This window comes from Peromyscus maniculatus, chromosome 11 (assembly GCF_049852395.1).
Source record: "Peromyscus maniculatus bairdii isolate BWxNUB_F1_BW_parent chromosome 11, HU_Pman_BW_mat_3.1, whole genome shotgun sequence".
In the NCBI taxonomy this organism is placed as follows: Eukaryota; Metazoa; Chordata; class Mammalia; order Rodentia; family Cricetidae; genus Peromyscus; species Peromyscus maniculatus.
The window spans coordinates 71,860,792-71,876,866 of record NC_134862.1 but is presented as its reverse complement, the minus strand read 5'-3'; the positions used below and the strand labels follow the sequence as shown (position 1 = coordinate 71,876,866).

Genomic DNA, 16,075 nt, shown 5'->3' with positions numbered 1-16,075 from the left:
TTTGTTTGTTTTTTTCCGAGACAGGGTTTCTCTGTGTAGCTTTGAGCCTTTCCTGGGACTCACTTGGTAGTCCAGGCTGGCCTCGAACTCACAGAGATCCACCTGGCTCTGCCTCCCGAGTGCTGGGATTAAAGGCGTGCACCAACACTGCCCGGCTCAGCTTTTGTTTCTTAAGTAAGTTTAGCTACATAGGAAATGCTCTAGCTAGCTGGGAGTAGTGACCCATGACATTAATCTCAACCCTGGGGGAGGGGGACAGAAGCAGGTGGATCTCTGTGAGTTTGAGGCCAACCTGGTCTACATAGTGAGGTCTAAATAGTGTTCTAGGACAGACAGAGTTACATAGTGAGACCCAGTCATGGAAGAAAACAAAAAGAAGAAAGAAAGAAATGCACTACCTCTGCAAATATGAGCACTGATGTATACACGTTACAGCATGTGATGGCTATTCTGGAGTGTCAACTTGACTACTATTTGGAATTAACTAAAACCCAAAAATGTGGGGCACACCTATGAGAGATTTTTTTTTTTTTTTTTTTTTTTTTGCTTAATTTGAAGTGGGAAGATCCACTTCTAGTCTGCATCTTTGAGCTGGGATCATACACCTTTATTCCAGGTATTTTAAGGTAGGAAGACCCACCTCCAACTGGACCATGCCTTCTGCTAGAAGCCCATATAAAGACATGGACAAAGGAAAGCAAGCAAAGCTCTTTGCTTGTTCTTGCCTCACTAGCAAGTCCACTCCTTCTCTGGCATAAAAGCCTACTTTGAGATTTCAGGATATATGGGAAGACCAGCAGAGACTCCAGTGAAGTGTGATCATCCAAAGCCATCGTTGGATTAGCTGGACCATAGTGTGTAAGTCATTTTAATAAATCCCCTTTTTATATAGACACATATAGAGATTGATTCCATAAATTGTTACTCTAGAGAACCCTGACATGGCTCTTAGAAACTCATGAATATTCTGTTTGTACATGTCAGTCTCATAACCTGGGCAAATATCAATGCGGCTGATTGTTGGAGGTGTTCTACATTGCTCAAGAAAGGTATTTTAGTACCAGGATACTAAAGACCAGATTCTAATGGATTGTGGGAAAATCACCAAGGTACTTTCTTGGCCTCTCTCTGGCTTGTTATATCAATCAGCCAATATGTCCCATTTTAAATGACCATTAAAGGGGCTGGGGGCTATAGTTTAGTTGGATTGGCACTTGCTTAACATCTGGAAGGCTCTGGGTTCAAGCCCCAACAATGCAAAACAGTCTAAAACAAATGATCACAAATGTCAATTGGGAGGAAGTTGCTTGTGGCTTACTGCTTTGTGGTTTTATTTAACCTTCTAACACTGTGGTGTCATCCCATGAACACATACCAATTACTAGCAGAGAGTTTTACTTAGACCAGGAGAAGTTGGCAAAAAAAAAAAAAAAATCTTTGAATTTATTATACATTATAGATACTTCATCACACATTCATGAATTATTTTCTTTCTTTTGGGAAAGAAAGATCAAACCCAGGGCCTTGTACACGTGAGGCAAGATCCTACATGGCTTGGCCCCCAGATACAATATAATTTTCCTTCCTCACTTAGCATTCTTTCTTGTCTCTATGTCACACTTCTCTAGGAAACATCTGCAGGAGTGACTGACTCTTGACTGTTAGTTTTCTCTGCTAGTTGGTCCAAGAGATAAACACTGCCAGAAAAAAAAATCACTAAAGTAAACAGTGCCTAATTTACACCCATAATTACAAATGCCAAAAGTGGTCTCAGCAAAGCACACCAGTCCTTTTGTGCCTCACGCTTGGATTACTTTTTTTTCACGCTGAGGTAACTTCAGCCTGCTCGAAGTGCCACACCGTGCCCTCTCACTTTGTCCCCTACTTCACCGAGACGAGTCTAGCAAAGCGCTGGTTGTCAATCTACATGCTCATCCGTCAGTTGGGTCGATGCACGGAGACAAACCAAGTTGTATTCCAGACGCCTCAAGACTTCCGGAATCGTCCCAGGTGGAGGAAGGAGAGCTTTTGTCTCTCCGCGATCGTTCCGGTTGATGGAACTCCCTCCTTCCAGGAGGAGGCAGCGTTACCCTCGGCCGCAGTCGAGCTGCCACGGAGGCGTCACGTGACCCCGCAGCCTCATTTCCCCACCCCCTCCCCTGCCGCCCCCCCCCCACCGAGGGCGGGCTTGCGGAGATTTTTCTGTACGTGCGCGACGTCATGACGTAACACGTAGGGGCTGGCTAGCCGCCATCTTGCTTCTTTTTCCTCGCTTGCTCTCACCCTCTCAGGAGGTAGCGAAAGTGCTTTGGCGGTTTGTACGGCTGCGGCTCGGGCTTCCCGGACCGGGCGGCCTTGCGGACGATCCCTCGAGGCTCCCTCCCCACCCCCTGATCCGTACCTGGCGAGCCCCGTGGGAAGCGCGCAGAACTCGGTCTTTTTCACCCTGGCGGGTAAGGAGAGCCAGGGCGTCCGGGCGGTGAGGAGGCCCGATGGAGGAGGGCGAGCGCGGGGCGCGGGAGGAGGAGGCCTGGGGGCCCGCGGCGCCTCCGCCTGGGGCTCCCGGCATCGCGGCGTCCGCGGGGCTCCGGCGCGGGCCCCGCCGCCCATGTGCGCGCCGTGTGCTGCGGCGGAGCCGGCCCTGCGGCGGCCGAGGCACCTTCTGCCCGCGGGCCCGCGCGCGCCCTTCCTCCGCGGCGTGGAGGGATGGGGGCCCGGGCGGCTGCTTCCGAGGGCCCCCGCCGCCCGTGGACGCTGCTCCCGGGGTGATGCTGGCGTCTGCAGCGAGCAGTGTGGTGTGGGGCCCAGGGCGATCCTAGAGGCTCCGCGGGGGACCCAGGACCGACCCCACTTCCGCTAGGAACATGCTGAACAACTTCTTGGGAGGATCTGGGTAGTCCTTCCTCCCGCTAGGCCGCTCCAGCTCCGCATCTGCGGGAATGCAAACGGCTCGGCTGCTGCCTGTGCTTCCGAGAGAGCGTTTAGTACCGCTGGTTGCTAGGGCAAAGGCCCCGTTTAAGAGTGCAGAAAAGAGCCTGGGAATCAGTGAGGACTCCCGTTTGGTTTTACACATATGAAGCCCTCCAGTCCCTTTAAAGATGTATATTTGCTTCTTTAAAGAGATGTATATTTGTTTAAAGTTCGTCCAAGATCTTTGGGGTGGGGGTGTCTAACTTGCCTGCTAATTCCTAGCTGTTAAAACTACCCGGATTTCCGCATTGACTGGTCTTGAGCCTGGGTTCATAAATTCATGCCCCGGTAAGATACTTGGAATTGTAGGCGACTCTGTTAGGATTTCTCGTTTGGAACGCACCAGAAGAACTGGAGGATGCTTGATTAAGTGCGTGGTAGTCAATTCCTGTAAATAGAAGTGATAGGTAGGGGAGTATTAGGCGACCACCATGTCAAACCCCCAGCATTTTTAAAAAGTAGATTTAAGCTTCTATGTTGGTCATTAAGATGCTGCCTTGGCTGGAGCCATTTTTAGGTGTGTGTCACAGATGCACTGCAGCATCTTTTCTGGCTTTCCCCAAATACATTGATTCTCCGGAAATTAGAAATGGATTGACTTTGTATATAGTAAAAATAGTTGTTATTTGCTTTTCTGGAATGGATTTTTCCAAATAAGTTGTTGGTGTGGTTTTTGTTTTTTTGGAGGAGAGGTTGGCGGGGTCTGTAGGTGTGTGATGAGCATAGAATGCCGACTCTTCTCCCTTCATGACTTAACTAACCTCTATGTACTAATCACAAAAACTTCATATACATTATCCTTTATTCCTTCCAATCTGTGAGGAAGGTGCTCTTTTACTTGTTTTACAGACAAGGACATGATCTTTGAGAGACTGAAGTAATAGATGAAGGTCACACAAATATTTAGTGGTACTGTAGTCAAAGCTGTATTTTCAAAACCCAAAGGGGATGCTGTGAACTGTCAGGGTGCCCATTAGTTCTTCTACTTTTATAATCCTTGCTGAAGTGAGGTACATTATTAACTGGTAGTTTTTCTTAAGCTTGCCTTCAGTGTTGAACATTGTTACATATGAAGGTTAAAGTGTTGCCAGGTGTTAACTGTGGGTTTTATCTGTTTGTGGATAGGAAGACAGTGATGGGCTTGAGGCCAGTCTAGGCTTTGTAGTAAGACCAGGTGAATGCTGAAAGGGACTGTTAGACCATTCCTTCATTTATAAACTAAAGATGATAATAGCAGCACCTCTCAGGCTTGCTGTAGAATTAAAGACTGCGTAAAGGATTTAATACTATGGTTACTGCATGGTTTTTAAAAAAAGGACAGCTAAAAATGGAGGGAGAACAGTGGAGTACTGGTAGAAAGATTTATAAATAAATAAATAGATAGATAGATAGATAGATAGATAGATAGATAGATAGATAGATAGAACTTTTCCAAGCAGGATAATCTGTGTTCTCAGAATAACCCAAGTCTTTGGTTACTTAAGTAGTTTTCTTTTTCCAGTTCTACTTCTCTTTATATTTACATACCAGGCTTTAATTCATAAAGATTCCTCCTTTGTGCTCTATATAGTAAATAACCCTGGGATCAGTTCTAGCTCAGAACAAAGTGCAGAATTTCTTAAATGTTTTTGAAGATAATACCGTGCCCCTGAGTCTGTGTAGTGCCCTCTTCCCACACTTTAAGTTGTAGGTTAGCTGGGTGACATCTTTCTATGCAATTTATGACATACTGGTATCTATATAGTTCATCATTGGTAAAATTGCAAAATAAATCAATTGCATGTTTACAAAACTATATTCTCTCTCAATCCCCCCCCGCCCAGTCTCTCTCTGTCTCTTGCTCTCTCGATGGGCTCTTTATGTAGCTTTGGCTGTCCTGGAACTCACTGTGTAGACCAGGCTGGCCTCGAACTCATAGAACTCAGAGAGCCTCCCAAGTTCTAGGATCAAAGGCATGTGCTACCAGTGCTTAGCAGAGAACTGTATTCTTACAGTGAAAGCAGCCCTGAAGTTTATATCTAAGTTCTGACGGCCAGGAGGAGGTGGTGCACGCCTTTAATCCCAGCACTAGGGAGGCAGAGCCAGGCGGATCTCTGTGAGTTCCAGGACAGGCACCAAAACTACACAGAGAAACCCTGTCTCAAAAAAACAAAAAAAAACAAAAAAAAAAAGAGGAAAGTTCTGACTAAGACGTTTTGACTTCAATAATAAAGCAACACTTGTCTATTGCCTTGTGAGTGGAGTTAACACAATGAATACTTATCTCAATCTCAGTCGGTGTTGCTAGGAAGTCTGAGTTAGTGTTATTTTCCTGAGTCATAGTCCTAGCATCTTTGTGGATCAAGTATTCTTTAGAGTCACTTTTGTGTTGTGTTTTCTGTCTAAAGCTAACTATAAATTTGTCTTTGTGCCACATATTTCTCATTTTGTTCTAGAGATTAACGGGAGGCCAGCCATGTTTAGGGGCCTATATCTGCACCTATGTGCTGGCAGAGTCAATCAGTTTGAGTGCTATTACTGAGGTTCAGCAGGCAACTTCTGTCTCATTGGCAGGCATATGTGGAGAAAGCTGTTACTGATAGTGTGTTGGATTCCCCTGTAGTAGCACTGCTGGATGCTGAATGTTAAAGGAAGGTACAGCCAGCATTTATAGAGAGCATCACTAGTATTCTTAAAAACTGCTTCCTATTTCCCTGATAGTCTGTTTTTCTCTACTAGGCTTTTTCCATGCTTCTATCATCTACCTTGTATGGTAGTTGGCATATATAGTTTATCATGCATTATTTTCCATTCTTATACACCTACCTCATATAGTGGTTGGCATAGTTTCTTTTTACATTATTGAGTAAGGGTTAGAAATACCAAATAATAGATCCATGCCAGAGTATACTTAATAATACTCATTGTGAGATTGATTTGCATCAAAATATTCTTGTTTTGTTTGTTTGAGACTAGCTCTAACTGGCCTAGAACTCACTGTAGACCAAGCAGGCCTTGAATTTACAGATTGGCCTACCTCTTCTTCCCCGGTACTGGGATTAAAAGGCTTATGGTCCCACAGCTTAATCTTCAGTTTTATTCAATTATTAAAGAACCTTTTCACTTTGGCAGATCTGCTGAATCAGGGGAATGTGGCTTTGTTTCTTACTACCAAGATACTTAGTCTTAAGATTAATACTAAAAGTTACCATGAGGTGTGGTGGTATATACAATTAATCCCAGCACTTGGGAGGTAGATGCTGTCTGAGTTCAAGGCCAGCTTGATTTATTTAGCAGTTCCAGGTTACCCAGGGCTACATAAATAAGGTGGGTGGAGGTTACCATAGAACTGGAGAGAGCTATTTGTATGGCATTAATGAAGGCCTAGGTTTAGTTCCCAGTACTGCCCTTCACACCACCAAAGTTCCCTTATAATCATTGGATTCATACCTGAAGATGAAAACAAAGGCATGTGAGAAGGTGCAGGAAATTAGGTGAAGAAAAGCTACTCACAGAAAAAGATAGCATGGATCAAGTGTCTGGTTGATTACGGTAAAGGAAGACATGATGGCTAGAAGATTAAAAAAAAATTGTGGGGTATGAGAGGTGACTCGTTGGGTCAGAGTGTTTGCTGTGAAAACAAGAGAATCTGGGTTCAGATCTCCAGCACTCATCCACACTAGGCATTACTTCACGCCTGTATCCCCAGCAGTTGGGTGTGGTGGTGGTAGTAAGCTTCAGGTTCAGTGAGAGACTGTAAATGGAGAGTCTTAGAAGACCGGCATGATCTAGCCTTCTAGACCATGCACATGCACACAAATACGAATAATTGTAATTTTTGTTTACTTTCTTTTTTTCTGAGTTTTGCTCCATAGCTCAGGGCATGGCCTCAAACTCCTACCTCAGCCCTCCCTGGTGCCAAAATTGCAGGCATTAGCTATCCAGCTTGGATGGGGTTTTGTGTGAGGCAGAGGCTTGTAATGTAGCTAAACTGGCCTTTAATTCATATCCTTCTGCCTCAGCTTTTCAAGTACTATGTATGGTTCAGGTGTGTTCCAGAGTTATGGTTAGTTAGTTAGTTGATTGTTCTCAGTGCTGGGAAAGAGTCTTGCACATGCTTAACTATTCTACCACTAAGCTATATCCTCATCCCTGTAACTTTTTAATATTTGTTAAGGACTTTGTACCCAGCTCTAGGCTAAAAATTTTGCACTCGCCCCTGGGGGTTGGGGGGGGGGCTTTAAATCTATACTACAGTAAACCTTAGAAGTGGATTCTTCTCTCTGCATTATAACTCTAGAAAACATTTTTTAAAGCTGATTGAGTATGGTTACCTAGCTAGTAAGTAGTAGTAAGGATTTTAATCATTGACCCAGAGGAGCCTGAGTGGTAACTCAGTCCCGGTGGCTGATATTTCCTGAACTGAAGTCATTCACCAGGTTTTGGCTTTGTCTTCAACCCATCTGTTGTTAATACGTAAGTTTATTGCCCCACCCCCACCTCCAACCACGTCTCTGCTTTAAATTTGCCACCCTCTACTTCAGCCTTCAGAGTACTGGGATTACAGGTATGTACTACACTCAGTTCAGTTTTAATTTACTATCTTTTAAATAAGTGAATTTAAAATTAAAATGTAAATTTTTTTAGACCATCTGATATATTTTAAAATAAACATGTATACTCTTAAATTCTGACTTGTGGACCACCAGCCTGTCCTTCTACCCTTTGGAAAATAACTGCTATAAAAAATGATTGCTGGGTAAAATAAGCAACAGTTGCAGATAATGAAGGCCAGAAGTGATTAAAAAACTACAGTGGAATGGATTGATTAAACAGGAAATGGCAACATTACAGAAAAGAATACAAAGTAGTCCTAGTGCATACTTGACAACCACCACCTCCATGAACTTAGATAAAATTGACATTCTGATGTCTAAGACCTTACAGCAAGAGTGATGGAGTGAAGCTACTACAGGAATTGGGCCAGAAGGAATAATACAAATATAAGCTTACTAGAGTTAGATGTAACAAATTCAGAAAAACATGTGGTAAACAGCCTTGTTTTTGGATTTAGGTGAGATACCCTTGGTGACCCTAAAAAAATTAGGTCAAGTACTGGGGATAGGTTAAAAGGCAGAGTGGTGGGAAAAAGTAATGAGACCTTGATTTTCATGCGTCTGAAACTTAGAACTGTAAGTTTTAGAACTTAGGTTTAGTTCTTTTCAGTTTGTATCAGCTGTCAAGTTCAGGTCCAGTCATTTGATCTTAAAAAGAGAACATTAAATGTGTTTTCTGTATCTTTTGAACTTAATATTCTATGGTACCATATGTCGTGAGTTGTGTCCTTGTTTTATTTGTTTTGGGGATTTTTGAGACAGTCTCTCTATGTACTCTTGGCTGTCCTGGAACTCACTGTTGACCAGGCTAGCCTCAGTCTCACAGAGATCTACCTGCCTCCTGTGTGCTGGGATCAAAGGTGTACACCACCATGCCTGGCTTTAGCCATATTTAAAGCACAAATAAAAGAGGAGATAGGTGTTACTCTAGTCAGGATAGACACTCTAATCAGGCCATTCTCTGAGTTTAAGGCCAACTTGGTCTACATAGAGTGTTTCAGGCCAGCCAAGGCAATATTGTAAGACCCTGTCAAATAAGGTTCTAAATTTTGAGTCTGAAGGAAAGAGTGATGTATCTTCCTTCCTCTTTCCAGATGGTAATTTAATAAGTGCAAGGTTGTTGTTTATGATTATATGGTCAGTGCATTGCACAAAGATACTAGCCTGAAGATGGCAACAAGAACTTAAGTATAGCCCATGTTCTACTAGTGGAGTTATGTGCTCTTAAAGACATCAGCTTCTCTCCAAGAACTGTAGTTATTCCCAGAAGGATATATTTTCTATTTGCTCAAAGACTTTGTGGAGGCCAGTGGGTACCTCTGCAAGGCTTCTTAGGGAAGCTGACTAGATACACATTTAAAACATCAGAAACAGGCTGGAAAGCGAGATCAGTAGCTAAGAGCACTTGTCCTCTTAAAAGGAACCAAGGTTGGTTCTCAGAACCCACATGGTGGCTCACAACCATCTGTAACTCCAGTTCCATTTTTAATATACTTTAAAGATGGGTATTATAACTTATTAATATTTTTAATATGAGTGAAAAATGGTATATTAAATACCACATCAAATTTCAGAGGTAAGAAAGTGTTTTAAGAGTCCTAATTTAATAACAATTTAGTCCTCAAAACATTTTGTTTTGATTTTTCAAAATATGGCTATTGGTGGTCTGTAATTCAAGAAGCTACTTTTAGAATTAAGTTGAAATTTTTTAGATCTAAATTGAAGCACAATATGGGAGGTATAGAATTTCTGTTGAAAGTTATAGTAGTGGATACAAATTTTAGTTTAAAAGTGGGGAAAGAAAGCGGAATGTAGTTCTTCACGCCTGCAATGCCAGCACTCAGATAGTGAGTCAGGAAGATTGTGACTAGTTTCAGGCCAGCCTGGACTATCTAGCAAGTTACTGTCTTTGTCTGAAACCAAAAAATAAAAGAGCATTAATAGATGGAGGCTTTGGAAAGAGGTGTGAGGTTTGGTTATATTGCTGTATGAGTTTTATTATTTTTTTAATTAAATAAAGTTGGACTTTTTGTTCTAATACTGGGATTTGTATATTATCTACCACAACTAGGATCAAATTGTAGAAAGACAAAACATCTCCCAATAAGCAGGAAGACTTCTGACATTTTGAAGACAAAAGTGTTATATAATGTTTATGACAAACTTGAACTTGGAAAAAATGAAATTAGAAAGTGTAAGGGAGGGATACACTCCCTTCAGTGTTTGAAGACCCTGGTATTGGAAGAGTTAGTAACATAACTTAGATGTTACGTTTAAAATTCCATCCCCACCGGGCGGTGGTGGCACATGCCTTTAATCCCAGCACTCGGGAGGCAGAGCCAGGCAGATCTCTGTGAGTTCGAGGCCAGCCTGGGCTACCAAGCGAGCTCCAGGAAAGGCGCAAAGCTACACAGAGAAACCCTGTCTCGAAAAACCAAAAAAAAAAAAAAAAATTCCATCCCCTATTGTAACCCTTTGGTTATGTGAGAGATTGATAAGAAGGGTGAGCATTTGAGAAAGAATACTCTTCCCCATAGCTTATAACATTCTGGCCCTCCCAGAAAATAAGATTGGCTTTAAAACTATGAAATCATTCTTATATATAAAGAGTAGTTTAAAATCCTGTAGGTTTTCAGTAAGGATGCCCTGATAATCATTTGAAATAAATAGTAAATGTAAGATGTAGAGGTAACCAATCGTATTATTAAAATAAGAAACACAGAGCCAAGGTAAAAGAGAAAAGCCGAGAGGTCAGAGCTCAGAGATAAAATCTTACCTCCTGCAGTGCTCCTAGCTTCCCCGAGAGAGGGAGGTACTTCCTGTGTCCCTGTTTAAATAATCTTTCTGTTCTGCCTTCTCATTGGTTGTAAACCCAACCACATGACTGCCTCATCACTGCCTGTAAGTACCGCCCTCCAGGTCTTAAAGGCGTATGTCTCCAATACTGGCTGTATCCCTGAACACACAGAAATCTACCTAGCTCTTCTAACCACCACACTCTTACTATGGCTCTAATAGCTCTGACCCCAGGGCAACTTTATTTATTAACATAAAATTAAAATAACATTTCAGTACAAATAAAATATCACCACATTTCCCCTTTTCTATTTTAATAAAAAGAAAAAAGGCAAAAGGTTATAACTAACAAAAGAAAAACTATATACAAAAGTACAATAACTATATACAATATATACAAGTAACAAATACCTAAACGCTGTCTAGTCCATTTGTATTTGACAAATCAGAGAAAATAATTCCCTTATCTATCCTATTTTAGTAAATCCAAAATGTATCTAATTCACTTTCTATCCTAATTAATCTTCAACTATAACTAACTAATCTTCAACTCCCTCAGAGACCCAAGAAGGAAATAATATTAGCTAACAAAAATAAAAACAGGAAGTGCACAAAAGCAACTTCCAAAAAATTTTTTGAGTTGACAGAAACAGCCAGCTGCCTGGACAGTCACCTGAGGTTTCTCCACAGTGTTGGGGCATCATCTTCAGCCTATAGGCTTATGGTATCTGACAGACTCATTTGTGAAGTAGGTTGTACACAAGGTCAACAGTTCAACCTCACATTGGTGAGAGCAGTCCATGTACCAGAAACACCTGAATTCCACTAGTGTCATATCATGATTCAGGATTTTAAATTCTGGAAATTGTTGATGGTTTTTGAATTCAGCTGTCCATTCTTCTTGGCTGTGTATATATGGCTTCATCTCAGCATCCCCTTCTTCTCCACATCCCTCTATTAAATGCCAGTCTACTATTGAGAGGCGTGAGCTTTCAGTTGCTGTTCCATTGCACAACAGAAGCCATCGGCCCACTGCCTGTTCAGCTGCCTTCAAAGAAAAGGACACTGTACCTTTTCCAGATTGTGAAGGCCACTTCAGGGATGGTGCCATATTGTCCTGGCCTCAGAAGATGCCTTCTGATAAAGCCATAACCATACTTGTTTTGGCAGGAATCGGTAGTCCTTTGTTTCGTGTTCTGTCTGTCCATTTTGTCCTGTTGATTTGAGGATACTTTGTTGTCCAGTGGCTAACTTTTGCCACAATGAAAATTAACTCCATATGCAGTTTCTTCAATGCCCATATTTTCTCTGAAGTAGATTGGTACTGCCAGGAGCTGACATGTCTCAAAAAAGAAAAATTTCTAAGTTATTAAAACATTTTAAATGCCATATTCTGTAGATCTCTGAAGGGTTTGAAGATGACCTGTCTAAAATACATCTGCTCAATTTTTAAAACATATCTAATATGACTACAATTTCTATTGTAATGTCTAACTACTAACTTTCATTTCTTTATATCCTAATAGTTGGTAATAATGTAAAGTATTTAAAACTAGTAATTGTCTTTTTCTTTTCTTTTCTTTTTTTTTTTTAAACAAAAACCTTAAATCTAATCTCCTTTGCTTAGCCTTTTTCCTAACCCTTGACAACTTGTAACCTACCCCCCTAAATAATGAAAATTATCCCAGACCCAAAACCCATTAAAAGAACCAAAAAAAAAAACCACCCGCCCCACACCACCTCTTTGGGAATGTGGGCGTCATTCTTAAAATTGCTTCCTGCTGGGTATGGGCGAAGTTATCTTTATCCTGAAAGAAAAATTTTAGGTTAATTGTCAAATTCTAGGAAAGGTAACTATATCCTTCATTATTATCCAGTCCATGTGTATTGCCAAAGTTCAGGGTTTATCTCAAGTCCTTATTTAAGTAGTCTTTGAGACTGGATCATCTCAGCTAGTCATCTCAAAATTGTTCTGAGCACCTTGTAGTTCAAAGCTGATCTGTAGATGATGTTTGTCAGTTTAGTGATATTATTATTGTCCACGTGGAATTGTTGTTGTTGTTGTTGTTGTTGTTGTTGTTGTGGTTGTTGTTGTGGTTGTTGTTGTGGGGCCCCATCTTCTTTCCGGAGACTTCAGTTGATGTTAGGCCTGGCCGTGATTTCCTGCAGAAAACTGATAAGAGACTCGAACACAAAGACATATATATGCAGCTAACTGAAGCCTTTTTTCTAGAATTAGTTAGTACTCTATATGACCATTCATATCTTAACAAAGTTTAAAATGTATATATATATTAATCTTGTAAATTTTGATATAAAATTTATACTTTAAGAAAAGTTTAAAGAATCAGAATAGAATCAAAGAGTTGAGATTAGTAATAGAATAGTCCCTTAATTAATTTGGCTTTTGTCCTGTCCCATAGCAGAAAATGGCTCTTTTATTCTGTCATGATACAGGGAGTTTGTATTTTCATTTTAACAACATGCTTGAGTTTAAAGAAGGAGAGAGCCATTCTCCAACTCCAAAGTCAGCTTTAAATTTTAATTGAACTGGGACTATTAGAAGACCAATAGTGTTAAATCTTTAGAGAAAAGCAGAAACAAACATTTAAGAAGACATAAAATTTTTTAGATAATATATACCCATATGCCATATACTCCAATATACTCTGTTTCCTGGGATAGATGATTTGTCCCTTTTCTTCAGTTGTCTCATTTGTCTTGTGTTCTTCAGATTCCTTAACCTTCATTCTCCTAAAAGACAAAAACAAACCTTCCCCCAAGACTAATTTTGGGGATGTTCCTTTTTGGCAAGTTATTATCTGATTAAATGAAAAGACATGTGTTACAGGTACTAGTTAGTTTAAATTGGATGTTCATGCTGGTTGATGAACTATCACCTCCTCTAATTAAGAGGTTTCTCTTGTTCAAATCGAACCTTTATCAAGTTTGATGGTACCCACAGCTTATCTTCTCCTATAGAAACAAAAGCAAAACCTCGTCCCCAACGTAATACATACCCTGGCTTCCATTCTGAGGTCAGCACATCCTTAAAGTATATAGGCTGATTTAATTCTGTAGTTTTTTCTATTACCCAATGTCTCTCTGCAGCTGTTGTTCCTTTCTCATTGGCATTCAGAAAATTCAAAGTTAATAGAGCATTATGCAGTCTATTTCTGGGGGTTTTTGTTACTCCTTTCTGTTTATTTAGCATATCCTTTAGAGTTCTGTTTGACCTTTCTATAACTGCTTGACCTGTAGGATTATGTGGAATACCTGTAATATGCTTTATATTGTAATAAGCAAAAAACTGTTTCATTTTAACAGAGACATATGATGGAGCATTGTCAGTTTTGATTTGTGCAGGTATACCCATAATGGCCATAACTTCTAGCAAATGAGTGATTACAGAATCAGCTTTTTCAGAACTCAAAGCAGTTGCCCATTGAAATCCTGAATAAGTATCGATAGTGTGGTGTACATATTTCAGTTTTCCAAATTCTGCAAAGTGAAACACGTCCATCTGCCAGATTTCATTTCTCTGAGTACCCTTTGGGTTACATCCTGCTGGTAATGGCGTTTGATTATAGAAGGAACAAGTAGGACATTTCTTTACTATTTCTTTGGCTTGTTGCCAGGTTATGGAAAAATCCTTTTTTAAACCTTTACTATTGACATGATGTTTTTTATGAAATTCTGAGGCCTCCAGCACATTTCCTATCAATAATTTATCAATCTCATCATTGCCTTGTGCTAGAGGGCCTGGCAGACCAGTATGAGATCGGATGTGAGTTATATATAAAGGATGACTCCTTTTCCTGATTGTATCTTGTAATTGAATAAATAGTGAAGTTAATTCTGAAGCATCAGGGATAAATTCTGCAGTCTCAATATGTAATACCACTCTTTCAGCATACTGAGAGTCAGTTACTATGTTGAGAGGTTCTGAAAAATCCATTAATACCAACAGAATAGCATACAATTCTGATTTTTGCACTGAATTATAAGGACTTTGTACCACTTTACTTAAATTTTCTGATTTGGAACCTGCCTTTCCTTGTTTGTTGGCATCTGTATAAAATGTACGAACTCCAGATATGGGTTTTTGCCGTACAATTCGAGGCAAGATCCAATCAGCTCTCTTTATAAAATCAATTCTGTTGCTTTTGGGATATTTGCTGTTAATTTCTCCCAAAAAATTACTGCAAGCTCTTTGCCAAGGTTCACTTTCTGTCCATAATTTTTCAATGTCCTCCTTAGTTAAAGGTACGACAATTTCTGCTGGGTCTATTCCTGCTAATTGACGAAGTCTCAATTTTCCTTTCCAAATCAAGTCAGAGATTTTTTCCCCATAAGTTTTTAATTTTTTATTTGGTTTATTTGGTAAAAATATCCATTCCAATATGATATCTTCCCTCTGCATTAATATTCCAGTAGGGGAATGCCTAGAAGGTAAAATAACCAAAATGCAATCCAGCTTTGGATCAATACGATCCACGTGCCCTTCATGTACTTTCTTTTCTACCAAGGCCAATTCTTTCTCAGCTTCAGGTGATAATTCTCTTGGACTATTTAAGTCCTTGTCACCTTCTAAGGTTTTGAACAAATTAGTCAGTTCATCATTTTTTACCCCAACAATAGTTCGTAGATGAGAAATATCTCCAAATAATCTTTGAAAGTCATTAAGAGTCTGTAGTCTATCTCTCCTAATTTGCACCTTTTGGGGTCTAATTTTTTGTAGCTCTATTTTATATCCTAAATAATTAATAGAATCTCCTCTTTGTATTTTTTCAGGAGCAATTTGTAATCCCCAGCGAGGCAAAATTTTCTTTACTTCTTCAAACATTCTTTCTAAAGTATCTGCATTTGAGTCAGCTAGTAAAATATCATCCATATAATGATAAATTATAGATTTAGGAAATTTTTTACGTATCACTTCCAATGGCTGTTGTACAAAATATTGACACAGAGTTGGGCTATTTAACATTCCCTGTGGGAGGACCCTCCATTGAAATCTTTTAACCGGTTGAGAATTATTATAAGTAGGCACTGTGAAAGCAAATCTTTCTCTGTCTTTTTCTTGTAAGGGTATTGAAAAGAAACAGTCTTTTAAATCAATAACTATGAGAGGCCATCCTTTTGGTAACAGAGTAGGCAAAGGAATTCCAGATTGTAGAGAGCCCATCGGCTGAATTACTTTGTTAATTGCTCTAAGGTCTGTTACCATTCTCCATTTACCAGATTTCTTTTTAATAACAAATACAGGAGAATTCCAAGGGCTGGTTGACTGTTCAATATGCTGAGCATTTAGCTGTTCTTCTACCAGCTCTTCTAAAGCCTGGAGTTTCTCTGTTGTTAAAGGCCATTGCTGAACCCATACAGGCTTGTCTGTTAACCATTTTAAAGGTAGAGCTGTTGGTATTTTTGGAAGATTATCAGTTGTTGTGCCCTGTTCCTGTATAATATGGATGGCTGGTGACCACTCAAAATAATGCCTTCTAATATTTCTCTCAGAAACATGTGTTAGTTTATGATTTGTTTCTGAGATTGGAGGGATTTTAATCTGAGTATTCCATTGTTGCAACAAGTCTCGACCCCACAGGTTCATAGCTATGTTAGCGACATATGGTTTTAATTTTCCTCTCTGTCCTTCTGGACCTATACATTCCAGCCATCTTGCACTCTGTTTCACTCCAGATAATGTCCCAATTCCT

General features: G+C 40.2%; 1 protein-coding gene across 15 annotated transcripts in view; it reads left to right on the top strand.

The window, feature by feature from the left end:
• The first annotated feature begins 2,206 nt into the window (after positions 1-2,206).
• Prrc2c (proline rich coiled-coil 2C) overlaps positions 2,207-16,075 on the top strand; it is an 87,589-nt gene continuing 73,720 nt past the window's right edge. For 11 of the 15 annotated variants that reach the window (XM_076547855.1, XM_076547849.1, XM_076547846.1 and 8 more), the window contains exon 1: positions 2,207-2,453. The gene's annotated coding sequence lies outside the window, so the exon portion shown is untranslated. The remainder of the gene's footprint in view (positions 2,454-16,075) is intronic. The other 4 variants (XM_076547854.1, XM_076547845.1, XM_076547842.1 and 1 more) reach the window with 2 other exon arrangements.